This window comes from Felis catus, chromosome B2 (genome assembly GCF_018350175.1).
Source record: "Felis catus isolate Fca126 chromosome B2, F.catus_Fca126_mat1.0, whole genome shotgun sequence".
In the NCBI taxonomy this organism is placed as follows: Eukaryota; Metazoa; Chordata; class Mammalia; order Carnivora; family Felidae; genus Felis; species Felis catus.
In genome coordinates, this window is record NC_058372.1 from 29,892,717 (window position 1) to 29,901,615 (window position 8,899).

An 8,899-nucleotide genomic window follows, 5' to 3' on the forward strand; every position below is an offset into this window, starting at 1 on the left:
CACAGCTCCTGGGGCAGGACTAAGGGAGACAGTGTCACAAAGAGCACCGCAGTAGGAGAGGGGTCTAGGCAAAGTCCCCCGTCGCTGGGCCTGCTTCTCAGGTTTCCAGACACTAAGGCAGTGCTGGGGAAAAGAGGTCGTGTGTACGGGGAGTCCCCATCTTTCACAGTTTTACTTCTCCCAGTCACAGTCTGTGTCATGTCCTCCAGTCTGGATCCTCATGACATAGATCCAGTTCTCCCATTGGATGCCATTTCTAGATAAGCCAATCAGCCGCAAAGCGATTCTGAGTTATAAAGTCTCCTCACCCGCTCCTCTACCAAACTGGGACTCATTCTTCCCAGTCGCTGAGGATGGGGTTCATAGAACCCCAAACGCTCCTCCTGCTGCTGTCGGGGGCCTTGGCCGTGACTGAGACCTGGGCGGGTCAGTGCAGGGTCGGGAGGAAAGGGACTCTGCGGGGTAGGAGCCAGGGGACCGCCTGGCTGGGACGCGGGACCCTCGGGAAAACTGCCTGTCCACTGCCCTGCCCCAGACCCCCACCCGCCCCCTGCCCCAGCCTTTCCTCTCCCGTCCCTCCCAGACTCCGTCCTGCTCTCCCCAACTCGGGTCCCCCTCCCCCTGCCCTCCTGGCCGCCTCCCCCTTGGACCCGAGCCCCGCGCGGGGAGGAGGGTCGGGCGGGGTCTCAGCCCCTCCGCGCCCACAGGCTCCCTCTCCCTGAGGTATTTCGATACCATCGTGTCCCGGCCCGGTCTCGGGGAACCCCGCTTCATCGCCGTGGGCTACGTGGACGACACGCAGTTCGAGCGGTTAGACAGCGACACCCCGAATCCAAGGGCTGAGCCGCGGGCGCCATGGGTGGAGAAGGAGGGGCCGCAGTATTGGGACCGGAACACCCGGATTTACTTGGACACCGCACAAGTTTCCCGAGTGAACCTGAACATGATGCTCCGCTGCTACAACCAGAGCGATTCCGGTGAGCGACGCGGGCCCGAGTCCAGGTCATGATCCCCATCCGAAAGGACGCGCCAGGGTCGCCACGAGTCTCCGGGTGTGAGGGCAACCTAGAGGCCGCAGAATTTCCCCTCCCCCGCTCCCTCCCCCCACCGCCATTCCACTGCGTTTCCCGACCCAGGAAAAACCCGAGGGCACTTTTGAGCAGTTTCAGTTACAGTTTGTACTTAATGGCGTGTCTATCCACGTGGTCTCTGTCTCCGCAGCTGACCGCGGGGGCGGGGCTGGCAGTGGGGGCGGGGCTGACATTGGGGGCGAAGCTGACCGCGGAGGCGGTGCTGACCGCGGGGGTGGGTCCAGGATCACACAACATCCAGAGAATGTACGGCTGTGACGGCTGTGACGTGGGACCAGGGGCCAGACGGCCGCCTCCTCCGCGGGTACAGTCAGGAGTCCTACGACGGCGCGGATTACATCTCCCTGAACGAGGACCTGCGCTCCTGGACCGCGGCGGACACCGCAGCGCAGATGACACGCCGCAAGTGGGAGGCGGCTGGTGTGACTAAGGACTTCAGGAACTACCTGGAGGTCACGTGCCTGGAGTGGCTCCGCAGGCACCTGGAAAACGGGCAGGAGACGCTGCAGCACACAGGTACTTGGGCGGCGGGGCCTCCTCGATCTCCCCTCCACTGGGCATAGCTTCCCACGAGAAAGGGAAAATGGACTCAGTGTCAGAACAGCGCCCCTCCCCCGGTGGGAAGAGGGACATCTGCCTCGAAGTTCATATTCCTACTAGAGACAGACTCACCTTGAGAGTGCTTTTCTCTATAAAGGACAGACAGGAATCCAGTCTCTCCTTGGGATGGCTGTTGAGATCATCCCTGAAATAACCCATCAGCAGTTCCCTGTGGCCCTGGCAGCCACCTTGTGAACCCTGACCTTCCCTTTCAAGGCCTTGTTCTCCATCTGAGAACATGTTTGGAGATCTGAGTCTGGGTTTTCTGAATCACTCACCCTCCACCACAGTCAGGACCACAGTGTGTTCCCCCTTTGGACCAGCAGCTTCCTACCTGGGTTCTCTCCCTGATTCCAGAACTTAACAAGAATCAGGAGATCCCAAAGGCTAGACTGCTGTCTGGGTTTTGTGCTTCTTCCATCCAGACCAGTTGTCCTGTCCACCTCAGGATGGTCACGTGGATGCAGTTTCAGTGGCCCATAAAGCTAAACCACAGTGTGGATTCTCTGTTTCTTCTTCCTCAGAGTCTCCCAACACACGCGTGACCCGCCACCCCATCTCTGACCGTGAGGTGACCCTGAGGTGCTGGGCCCTGGGCTTCTACCTTGCAGAGATCACCCTGACCTGGCAGAGTGATGGGGAGGACCACACCCAGGACACAGAGCTTGTGGAGACCAGGCCTGCAGGAGATGGGACCTTCCAGAAGTGGGCAGCTGTGGTGGTATCTTCTGGAGAGGAGCAGAGATACACGTGCCATGTGCAGCACGAGGGGCTGCCCGAGCCCATCACCCTGAGATGGGGTAAGGAGGGTTTCGGGTAGAGCCCCATGTCAGAGAAAGCAGGGCCCTTCTGGAGAATTTCACAAAGTCAAGACTGAAGCCAGAGGTTTGGGCCCCTCACCTTCCTTCCCTTTCCAGAACCATCCTCTCTGCCCTCCATCCCCATCCCGGGCATCATGGCTGGTGTGGCTATCCTTGTGGTCACTGTGGTGGTTGGAGCTGTGATCTGGAGGAAGAAGTTCTCAGGTAGGAATAGAGTGGGGGGATCTGAGTTCACTTGTCCTGCTGGGGGGTTTCCTAGGTAGCACATTGTCCTGCCTGGTTCCTGGGAAGTTCCATCCACACACATGTACCTGCCCACTCTGGAGCTGTTACTAACATTCACTCTGTAACAAAGCACTTGTGAAAATCAAGGACAGATTTTCACTTGGTAATTCTGGTGATGGGGACCTGATTCCCAGCAGTGACAGGACACAGAGGAAGGTCCCTGCTAAGGACAGACCTCCACAAAGTCAGGTGGGTCAGATCCTGCCTTTCTTCATGTTTCCCGATCCTGTCCTGGGTCTTCAGTCAAAATTCTGGAAACTTCATTTTGGACCAGGACTAGGAAGTTGCCCTAGGATCTCATGGCCCATCTGTCCCAGGTTTGTAACATGATATTTTCTTCCCACAGGAGGAAAAGGACCAAGCTACTCTCCTGCTGCATGTAAGTATGGAGGGGGTGATCCCTGGCACCCTGGGATAGTGTAGACAGGACCCCATGGGGAGCTCACTGCCCCCACCCCCTATAGCTGCTCCTTTAGTATCAACTCCTGTGGTTCTCATCACGTCCTGTGTGTTCTATCCCCAGGCAATGGCAGTACCCAGGGCTCTGATTCGTCTCTAATGGCTCCTAAAGGTAAGACTCTGGAGGGCCTGAAGAGGGGAGGAGTGGGGGCACTAGGGACACTTTGAACATGTGAGGGGCTGTTGAGAATGTGGCACTTATGTGACTGATCTAAATGTGTTCATGATTAATTTTTTCGCAGTGTGAAACCTGCTCCCTTGTGGGGGTCTGACCAATGCAAGATTTGCCCACGCTCCCACTTGGTAACATCAAGAGCCCCTGACTTCTCTTTCTGCAAGTGGTGTCAGAATGTTCCCATTATGCTAATGTTCCCATTAGCATATTGTGAAAATGTTGGGAGACTGGCCCACCCTGCCCACCATGACCCCTCCCCATACTGATTCCTGTTTCCTTTCTGATCTGCTTTCTTGTTCCAGCAGAGGTAGGGCTGGACTGTTTCCATCCCTGTCTTTATTTCATGTTGGTCAGAGTATTGTTGCCTTACTTCCCTATTGAAAATGAGAATCCAGATATGAATTGTGTTTTGTAATTCTTGGCATGTGGGGATGATGAGGTAATAAAGAAAAGATTTGTAAAGTTGAGGCAGAAAAGAAATGAAAGCACAGAGAACCCTCCAGAATCTGTGTGTTTGCTGTTCTGTGTCTGTTGCAAGTGGGGACAGGAGAGGGCTGGAGGAGCCGAGTGTGGATGGGGCCTGTGTCCACTCGGTGCTCAGTGCACCATTGGTGTGACGTGCTCACTCCTCAGCTGGGTCATGTCTCTGCTCCTTGTCCTTGTCCCTTCTGTGGAACCTTGTGTCACTAGGACCTGTGATCACAGGGACTCAGACATTACCTGTCACAAGGACCTTGTGCAGCAAGTGCTTCCTGTGACTGCGTCATCCCAGGCTCCATCCTGGGTTAAGCCCTCAGCCCCATCTTTTGGGTGTTTTTTATTTTTTTCTGTGGAGCATCAGGCCTGTTTTTGCTCCTGTGTCTGAGTTCCTGTCTCATTCTTCCTGGATGAACTGGCAGTTACAGCAGCAGGAGTCCTTTGGGCTGTTGTTTCCACAGGCCTAGGTGGGCCCTGCACACAGGAGTCTCTGTGGTTTGGAGACATGAATTTTCAGATTCATCCATCTCCTCCCTCTTAGATGTCTTCTGGATTATTCTTTACATCCTGAGGTAGACAGAGAGGAATCTGGGAGTTTCTCATCCTTTTTCAACTTCAGTTAGTTTCTACCTTCTTTGCCTCTCTGCCCCCTCTTCCTGCCCTTAGTTATAGTGATGTTGGTGCTGGTTCCCATCCACATTCATGGATTTATAAAGCAGGGTCTAATGTAGATTTCTGTGTGGTTGGAGAAAGGACCCCATTGAGCCTAAGGCCCATGGAGCCTGATTCTGAAGACAGGACTGTAACTGTGTGCTGTGCTGTGCAGGGGAAATGCTGTGGGGGTGGGGGGGGGGGGGGGCTGAGCAGAAAGAGGGAGGGAGGAGCAGCCCTGGAGAAAAGTAGAGGCGGCACTGATGGTGAGGTGGGGGCATTTTGTGCGGGAGCTGCCACGGACGGGCTGTGCCTGAGGCTCATCCAGAAGACAGAGGTCCTCTCCGCTGACCAATCGTTCCACTGATAGTGTCGTGTGCCACGTGCAGGACCCCCTATTGTTTTATCTAGGACACCTCAGTGACTCTAAGAAGAGGCAAACATGCTGGTGTTGTAGAGAATATGTCCTAGTAGTGATGGGGTAGATTGCACTTGACCCTGAAACAATGTGGGGATTGAGGGCAATGACCCCATTGTGCAGTCAGAAATGCAAGTATAAGTTTTGACTCCCCTAGAACTTAAGTACTACTAATAATAACCTACTGTTGGATAGAAGCCTTGCTGAAAACTTGAGCAGTCGCTTAGCACATATATTGTATGTTACATATATAGTGTATTGTTGCAATAAATAAAGCTGGAGAAAATATTAAATCATGTAAGAGAAATCGCATTGACAATCTTATGGTAAAAAATTTTGCATATAGGTGGATATGCATAGTTCAAACCAGTGTAATTCAGAGGTTAGCTGTATATTATATAAACATAGTAAATAAGAGAAGTGTTTAAATTGGAGGTTGGTAGGTGCTTTGAGGAAGGCGACCCAGAGAGTCTCCTGTGCTGTGACGGGGAAGGTGGCTACTTTACTAAAGGGATCAGTGAGAAGGTGAGCTCTGGGAGATGTGAAGGACATGAAGGAATTGGTGGAGCTTTTTTTTGTTTTTGTTTTTGTGTTTTGTTTTTTAGTTTGTTTATTTTGAGAGAGAGAAAGAGAGACAGAGCCGCGGAGGGTCAGAAAGAGAGGGAGAGAGAAAGAATCCCAAGCAGGCTTTGTGTGCAGTGTGGGTCTCCATCTCACAAACCGCGAGATCATGACCTGAGCCAAAACCCAGAGTCGGACACTTAACCGACTGAGGCACACAGGGGCCCCATGAAGGAATTGTTGAAGAGCATGTCTCAGGGAGTTCATTCCAAGCAGGGGAACCTTCAGTGCACATGTACTAGAGCAGGAGCGTGTCCTGTGTTTAGGGAAGGGTGAGAGGCCGCTATGACTGGAGCAGAGAGCATGTGAAATGAGGTCAGATGTCTAGCCCGCAGGATATTATAAGGGTTTTGACTTTTTTTCTGTTGAGTGTGGAGTTACAAGAATGTAGTTTTCTTTAGAAGCACCTGTTTGTTGCTGTGCAGAATCGAGAAGTGAAGGGCGAGGGACCAGTAGGAAAAAGTGTAGGAAACTAGTGCAGTGTTCTAGGAGGGGGATGTCAGCTGTATGTCTAGGGTATGGAAGGAAAGTAATAAGACATGATTTGGTTCTGGGTGTATTTAATGAACTTTGTGGCATTTCCTATTGGATTAATTCTGAGTTGTAAGAAGGAGGAATACAGAGGGCATCCAGTATTTCAGATTGCAAGTAGAAATGTGGAATGCCTTCCATGGAAATGAGAACGTTATGGAAGTAGGACTTTGGGGGAAGCAGCATCATAGGCATCCAATTTAGGAATGTCAAGTTTGAGATGCATATTAGAAATGCAAGCGAGCTTGCAGCTGGATATAGAGTGCAGGGTAGGAGAAATATCTAGGTTGGATAGATCATCTAGACACACCGTCAATAAAGAAACAAGGGTCCTGAATGATACATTGGATCAGATGGACTTGACAGATGTATTTAGAACTCTGCATCCCAAAGCAACAGAATATACTTTCTCCTCGAGTGCACATGGAACATTCTCCAAGATAAATCACATACTGGGTCACAAAACAGCTCTTCATAAGTATACAAGAATTGAGATCATACCATGTACACTTTCAGACCACAATGCTATGAAGCTTGAAATCAACCACAGGAAAAAGTCTGGAAAATCTCCAAAAGCATGGAGGTTAAAGAACACCCTACTAATGAATGAGTGGGTCAACCAGGCAATTAGAGAAGAAATTTAAAAATATATGGAAACAAACGAAAATGAAAATACAACAATCCAAATGCTTTGGGATGCAGCAAAGACAGTCCTGAGAGGAAAATACCTTGCAATCCAGGCCTATCTCAAGAAACAAGAAAAATCCCAAATACAAAATCTAACAGCACACCTAAAGGAACTAGAAGCAGAACGATAAAGACACCCCAAACCCAGCAGAAGAAGAGAAATAATAAAGATCAGAGCAGAAATAAATATAGAATCTAAAAAAACTGTAGAGCAGATCAATGAATCCAAGAGTTGTTTTTTTGAAAAAAATAAACAAAATTGATAAACCTCTAGCAAGGCTTTTCAAAAAGAAAAGGGAGATGACCCAAATAGGTAAAGTCATGAATGAAAATGGAATGATTACAACCAATCCTTCAGAAATACATGCAATTACCAGGGAATACTATGAAAAATTATATGCCAACAAACTGGACAACCTGGAAGAAATGGACAAATTCCTAAGCAATTCCAAAACTCAAACAGGAAGAAATAGAAAACTTGGACAGGCCCATAACCAGAGAAGAAATTGAATCAGTTATCAAAAATCTCCCAACAAATAAGAGTCCAGGACCAGATGGCTTCCCTGGAGAATTCTACCAACATTTAAAGCAGAGATGATACCTATCCTTCTCAAACTGTTCGAAAAAATAAAAAGGGAAGGAAAACTTCCAGACTCATTCTATGAAGCCAGCATTACTTTGATTCCCAAACCAGACAGAGACCCAGCAAAAAAAAAAAGAGAACTATAGGCCAATATCCCTGATGAATATGGATGTATAAATCCTCAATAAGATACTAGCAAATCGAACTCAACAGCGTATAAAAAGAATTATTCACCATGATCAAGTGGGATTCATTCCTGGGCTGCAGGTATGGTTCAACATTTGCAAATCAATCAACGTGATACATCACATTAATAAAAGAAAAGATAAGAACCATATGATCCTGTCAATTGATGCAGAAAAAGCATTTGACAAAATTCATCATCATTTCTTAATAAAAACCCTCGAGAAAGTCGGGATAGAAGGAACATACGCAAACATTATAAAAGTCATTTGTGAAAAGCCCACAGCTAATATCATCCTCAATGGGGAAACACTGAGAGCTTTCCCCCTGAGATCAGGAACATGACAGGGATGTCCACTCTCACCGCTGTTGTTTAACATAGTGTTGGAAGTCCTAGCATCAGCCATCAGGCAACAAAAGGAAATCAAAGGCATCAAAATTGGCAAAGATGAAGTCAACCTTTCACTTTCTGCAGATGACATGATACTATACATGGAAAACCCAATAGACTCCACCCAAAGTCTCCTAGAACTGACACATAAATTCAGCAAAGTCTCAAGATACAAAATCAATGTACAGAAATCAGTTGCATTCTTATACACTAATAATGAAGCAACAGAAAGACAAATAAAGAAACTGATCCCAGTCACAACTGCACCAAGAAGCATAAAATACCTAGGAATAAATCTAACCAAAGATGTAAAAGATCTGTATGCTGAAAACTATAGAAAGCTTATGAAGGAAATTGGAGAAGGTAAAAGAAATGGAAAAACATTCCGTGTTCATGGATTGGAAGAATAAATATTGTCAAAATGTCAATACTACCCAAAGCTATCTACACATTCAATGCAATCCCAATCAAAATTGCACCAGCATTCTTCTTGAAGCTAGAACAAGCAATCCTAAAATTTGTATAGAACCACAAAAGAACCCGAATAGCCAAAGTAATATTGAAGAAGAAGACCCAAGCAGGAGGCATCACAATCCCAGACTTTAGCCTCTACTACAAAGCTGTAATCATCAAGACAGCATGGTATTGGCACAAAAGCAGACACATAGACCAATGGAATAGAACAGACACTCCAGAATTGGACCCACAAAAATATGGCCAACTAATCTTTGACAAAGCAGGATAGAATATCTAATGGAAAAGAGACAGTCTCTTTAACAAATGGTGCTGGGAGAACTGGACAGCAACATGCCTAATAATGAAACTAGACCACTTTCTTACACCTTTCACAAAAATAAACTCAAAATGGATAAAGGACCTGAATGTGAGACAGGAAACCATCAAACTCCTAGAGGAGAAAGCAGGAA

At 48.3% G+C, this 8,899-nt stretch overlaps 1 pseudogene; it reads left to right on the plus strand.

Annotated features, from left to right (window-relative positions):
* The first annotated feature begins 273 nt into the window (after positions 1-273).
* Positions 274-5,289, plus strand: LOC101081297 (annotated as a pseudogene).
* The last annotated feature ends 3,610 nt before the right edge of the window (positions 5,290-8,899 follow it).